Below are 6,434 nucleotides of genomic sequence, written 5' to 3' on the forward strand. Positions count from 1 at the left end.
AACTTAAGGAAAAAGTATTAATAATACCGTGAAACCACGGTATATCAACACCCTCAACTTAAATTCGTTGTTTGTCCTCAAGCGATGCACTATGACTCAATACCCAATATTTGAACAATAGTATCCATGTTTTATCCTTTGCAATCATTTGGCTATCAATCCCGATTAATCTCATCATATTTATGCATGCTATCACTATTAGGCTTGATTATGTGGAATCAGACCATGACACAGACTCACCATGCACTAACACCTATCCTCTTCAATTTCTCACCGAGGTGCTAATATTTCCGGTAATGCAACTAGTGTCCTCACTTCAAAACAAAATCCTCATTTTTCACACAATGATTTCAGTTTGAGTATAAGGATTACTTTTCAACACTGACTCTCAGAACAAATTCACACTTATTCATACCTATTTCCATAAGCTTGCCCTTATTTTCACTGCTTAAAGTTGGCTGTACAACCCTTAGGATCACGATAGGACTTTCTTAGCTTGTAACATACGCTCAGGGTCAGGTAGGGTATATTAAGGTATAAGTTAGTGACTTTTTGCCCTCCTTAACATATCGGCTAAACATACCATTTTCTATCATTTTATTCTGCCCAGTTTCCCACATTCTTTCACCTTGCTATTTTCCCTTTTTTCTTCATTTGTGTAACTCTCTTCTTTTCTTGCTTGTATATTTTTTTTTCATTTTTAATTTTCTTTCAACTAATTTTTGAGTCACTTTACTTTTGTTCTTTTTCTCTCTTTATTCTTTCAACCCCACTTTCCAGAGCATTCCTCATAATAGCCACCCTTAACTCATGACTTTGCCATGAGTCAAAGTACACAATACCCAAAGTCAGGGCCATAAAAAGGTTGTTTACTTCATTAGCCACCCTCAACTTATGCTTTTGGCATTAGCTGAGGTGCACATGTCCAAGGAGGAACCAGGGCCAACACATTATTCCAAGAAAAGATCAGTTGGGGTGAGAAAGAAAGATCTAATTTAAGCTCAAATCATTTGGATCAAAGAAGGATAAATTTCATTTGGTTTTCTTTTATTTAGGCTAAAAATGGGCTATATTGAATAATGGCCTATGATCCTTTCCTAATTGTCTATTCCAGCTTACTTTTAGCAGGACTAACCAGGCAAGTTCTAGCTCAGTACAAATAGTGGACTATTCAAATCTTCCTCACACTCACTTGACATCTCATCACTCCACCAGATTATAAGACACCTAGTTCGAATTTTTGACTTAGGGTCATGCAGTGGTGTACCTCTATGTCATGCTTAGAGCCACACATTTATCAATTACTATGCCTAGTCATGCATCATTTTCCATTTTATCAGGATATCATTTTAGCCATCATGCTCCAGAATTAAACTATGTACACAAAATATAGACATGCCGCTTCAACGGAAAAAGCAATCAGTCTTTCAGGGAAAAAGAACACAGGCAAGAAAACCCCAAAAGAGGATAGTGAATTGGGCTATTCAGACTTCACCCTAGCACTCACTTTCCATTTACCCCACCCCCAACAAAAAGACATGCAATTGTCCCCAATGCATAAAAAAAATTTAAATACTAGAGTGGTAGGTGACGCAAACCTGGGGCGCAAAGCGCCGACGATCAGCAAGCTGGTGGGTCCGGTTCCCCGGAACCCACTACCCCTGTAATCTGAACACCCTCAATGGTGTCCTCAGCATCAACAACACTATCAGCTGTGCCTCACGCTATCTCCACAATCTGGAGCTAGACGCCCCAGCAGCTAACTCTTCTGCTCTCATCTGACGCGCCCCCTCCGCAACAAGAGAGGCTCTCCTCGCAGCCTCCATCTCACAGCGCTCCTTCTTCCGTGCTCGCGCCTCATCCTCCTCTCGACCCCTACGCCTCTTGGGTGCTCTCGAGGGGGAGGTGGTGAAATCTTTGAAGTGGCGAATAGGGTCGCCATCACTGTGTCTTCAGCAGGCTCTACAGAAGGGGCCTCAGACTCAGGCACCCTAGCCTCGAAGATCATATCAATATCTGCGCGAAGACTGTCGACCGCAGCCTGAAGGGTCGACACATCCACCGGAGGGGCTGGACGGGCTAGCACTCGCAACTCAAAGGCGTCCAAGCGCTGCTGAACCTCAGCGATCATCCGCTCTGTGTGCTGGACCATTCTCCGCTCCAAGCGCTCTTCTGCCTCGGTAATAGACCTTTGCATCCAAGGCTGGATATGATGCAGAATTGTAGCCATTTGCGCCTCTAGTTTCTGGAACCTTGCAAGCGGGACCAGAGCGGGTAAAGCGGTTGAGCGAGAGGAGCTCGGGGCAGTGCTACTACCCGGGATAGACTCGACGGGGGTAGTGTCTGTTGAAGCTGCCTGCATAGCCGTGCGGGCCTACGCTACCGTATAAGCCAGATTGTCACCAAGTAGAGGCAGCTCTTGACGGGGCCCTCTGCGTGGAGCCAACTTATTGGCCTCATCTCTGATGAGGCCGATATCAATAGTGCCCAGAGGGGTCTTGAGCTGATCAATGTGCCATATAGGCACACCTGCGGATCTACATAGAGAAAATATCATGCACAGGAAAGGGCAAGTAGTTGTGACCTTAAAATCCCTCTCATGCATGACCGCCTGTAGAAGCCACACAAAATCCACCTCGAACCCGGCTATCATTGCCGCCATCAGTACTGCTCGATCCCATGTGACGTATTATCAGCGGCTGTAGGGGAAAGGCAGTGGCGGACAATTAACCACAAAAACTTCGCCGTGAAAGTCAGGTTGGCTTTCTTGATGGCCCTCTTCGGCTCAGTCACCCAGTCGGCACCCTCTCGATCAACGGACAAGTGCAGGGCCATCCACCTCTTGGTGGTCTCTCTCAGTGATGGCTCACGCTGAAATTGTCCATCTTTGACAATCTGCCATCGGTAGTCAAACTCGGCATGAGAGGGGTCCGATTAGCATCAACATTCTCGCCGTATAGAAACCGGTGGATAGCAGGCAGGGAGATATCAACCAGAACGCCACGTACTCGGACCTGCTCCAGTGGGGCCTGTTTGGCGGGGGCAGCCCGCCTATCAATCTGCGATCGGAGAATCTCTACATAGGATGCGTAGAAGTCTCAGACCAGCTCTTCACTATAACATCCCAACATACGTGCTGTCCACTCCAGTCGATGTATGGTGAAGAGATTTGTGGATCTCAGGCATCGTCGGGAGACTTCCCGTTAGGACCCGCCGCTCCAATGTAAGTGTCCGAGTCATAACTGCTTTGTCATTCAGGAACTTTGCATCGGAATAGACTTGAAACTGCCCGTCGACATACCACCGGTTGGGCTGGTCAGTAACCGGGGTGAGAGCACGAGCTGGTGAACCGAGTGTGGATTCCGAACTGTCAGCCTCATCAGATGAGGCCGACGCTGCAGCGGTGGCGGGTGCGGGAACCTCAGCAGATCCGGAGGCTTCCTCCGACCACGAAACTCCTAAGGAGCTAGACGCTCCTTCTTCATTTGTGGCTAACCCAGAAGGTGTGCCGGTCAGTGTGCGCTCCTCATCAGACTAGGAGGCAGTGACTACGCCGGACGCCACCTTTTTGGGTGTGGCTCTGGCAGCACGTGCAGCACGGGATGGGGTGGAAGTGCCTGGGGGCACGTTCTCGGGGTCACGCTCATCCTCAGAGCGAATGACAAGGCAGGCAGACGGGGCGATAGACTTCGATCGCCCGTGTGCATAGACTCGATCTTGTTTTTGTGCCATAGTAGATAGTACCTATAAAAGATCAATATTAGTACTAGAAGGAGCAAACAAGACAAGCAAAACCACACAAAATAAATAAAAAAACATTAAAATAAAATGACATTGCTATAGTAACAGTGAAACACAACGGACCAGGTGACGGTTCGTCGTGAGGACGACGGACCGTCATGGGGTCCGTCGTGTCTTACTTAGACTATATTTATATGGAGAACCCTGAAGGAGAGTCTCTGACAAGTATGACGGTATGTGCAGGATGGACCGTCACAGGTACGACGGTCCGTCGTAGGTGTCCGTCAGAGGACACTTGGAAAAAAAATATGGAGACCCTTAGGAGAGGGGTCTCTGACCATCGAAACGGTCATGCAGGACGGACCGTCACAGGTACAACGGTCCATCGTAGGTGTCTTTTAGAGGACACTTGAAAGAAATATGGAGACCCTAGGAGAGGGGTCTCTGACCGTCATCACGGTCATGTAGGACGGATCGTCGAGGGTATGACGATCCGTCGTAGTTGTCCGTTTGAGGACACTTAGAAAAATAGAGAGAGACCCTTAGGAAAAGGGTCTCTGAAAACCAGAACGGTTTTGCAGAACGGACCGTCATAGGTATGACGGTCCGTCGCATGTGTCCGTGAAGGATACTTAGAAAAACTGAGAGACCCTTAAGAATAGGGTCTCTGACAACCAGAACGGTTGTGCAGGATGAACCGTCGCGGGAACAACGGTCCGTCGCATGTGGCCGTTGGTGGACACTTGGAGAAAAATTGGACAGTGGAGTATTAGGGCGGTTGGAACGAACCCAATGACGGTCCGTCCGTCATCGGGGTCTCATTCTGTAACTCAGTGACAGAACTGGAGATGCCCCATTCATCCCCTATGACCCAAATCGAATTGGTAGTGTTTTAACCTACATTTGTTTAACCCATATACCTAGTAAACTAGCAATGCTAAGGCAATAATATCTAGGGTTTTAACACGGCAATTTAGGGAATTTTGTTTAACCTAGGTCAGAAAAAATTTGATAAAGAATGAACGTATCAAGAAAAACTAGACTACTACTAATTGATAAACAAAAATGCAATATAAATGAGTAGAAATTAGAGACACATACCTGAGAATTTGAGAAAAACAAGGGGAAAAGGTACTTGATGATCAAGTAGACACCCACAGCAGCAACTCTCCGACTAGCAGATGATGACTTTTAGGATTTTAGCAGAGATGATTTTGGAAGTTGAAAAGGGAGGGAAATAGGAGGAAGAGTGAGGGAATGGAGTGAAATGAAGGGTTGGGGGTTTTAAATGTTGATTGTTTTTTTAAAAAACCCTAGCCGGGTCGGGTCGGGTACGCCTCATTAATGACGCGACGATTCCACGATGACGGTCCGTCTCATTTGTGACGGTCCGTCGTTGGATCCGTCGCGTGTGCCCTAGTTTGAAAATAACAGAAAGACGTACCTGGCACGATGGATTCATGCGACGGTCTGTCACAGTTGACAGGGTCCGTCGCTGTATCCGTCAGTGACTGCTGTAGAGTAATTTTCTGCCGAATTTCCTGGTGATGTGCCTGCAAATTTAAAACCCATTAGTAGAAAATGCTACCATTACTAGAAAGAAAAACTATAAGTATTGGGTTGCCTCCCAACAAGCGCCTGATTTAACGTCGCGACACGACTGAGGACACTTGATTACTCAGCCTTCATCAAGATGGTATGCCTCTATCACTTCATTCACCGATGCAGTATGCCCAAAATAGAGTTTTATTCGTTCTCTATTCACCTTAAACCGCACTCCCTCCTTCGTTTTTAGCTCAACTGCTCCATGAGGGAATACTTGGGTGATAAAGTAAGGGCCAGTCCGTTTGGACTTGAGCTTTCCCGGAAGACAAGGCAACCCAGATCTTTCTAAAAGCACCGAATCCCCAACCATAAATTCTTGTTTTGCACTTTTTTGTTCATTCTCCTTCTTCATCTTTTCTTTGTGGGATATGGCGGATGCCGATTGGAGCTAACTACTCTGCCTCATGGTCCTACAAATGTTGAAGGTCGCTTCTTCATTATTAAACCGAAATTTCATCTGCCCCTTTTCCATATCAACTAAGGCTCTACCTGTAGCAAGGAATGGCATCCCAAGAATAATAGGTACTTCAAAATCGACTTCACAATCAAGAATAACAAAATCTACCGGAAATATGAATGACTCCACTTTTACTAGCACATCTTGGAGTATCCCTATAGGCCTTTTCACTGTTCGATCAGCCATCAGTAGACGCATCGCAGTGGGTTTTGGGTCACCCAAACCGAACTTCTTGTAAATCGAGAGGGGCATGAGATTTGTGCTTGCCCCCAGATCACATAATGCTTTCGCAAAATCTAATGACCCGACTGTACAAGGAATAGTGAACGCACCCGGATCTTCTTTCTTTTGTACGAGAGATCTTGTAGCAATAGCACTACAATGCTGCAGTCTATCATCATCCTCGAAAGTGACCGATCTTTTCTTTGTAACCAGATCTTTCATAAACTTGGCATAACCGGGCATTTTTCAAGAGCTTCTACCAAAGGGACATTGATAGAAAGCTGCTTCAGCATTTTTATAGAATGCCGATATTTACCATCCTCGGTCTTTTTCACTAATCTCTAAGGTAAGGGTGGTGGTGGCCTAGGCATGGGAATTACCTTCATAGGGACTTCTGCATCTTTTCCAG

The sequence above is a fragment of the Solanum pennellii genome, chromosome 4, assembly GCF_001406875.1.
Source record: "Solanum pennellii chromosome 4, SPENNV200".
In the NCBI taxonomy this organism is placed as follows: domain Eukaryota; kingdom Viridiplantae; phylum Streptophyta; class Magnoliopsida; order Solanales; family Solanaceae; genus Solanum; species Solanum pennellii.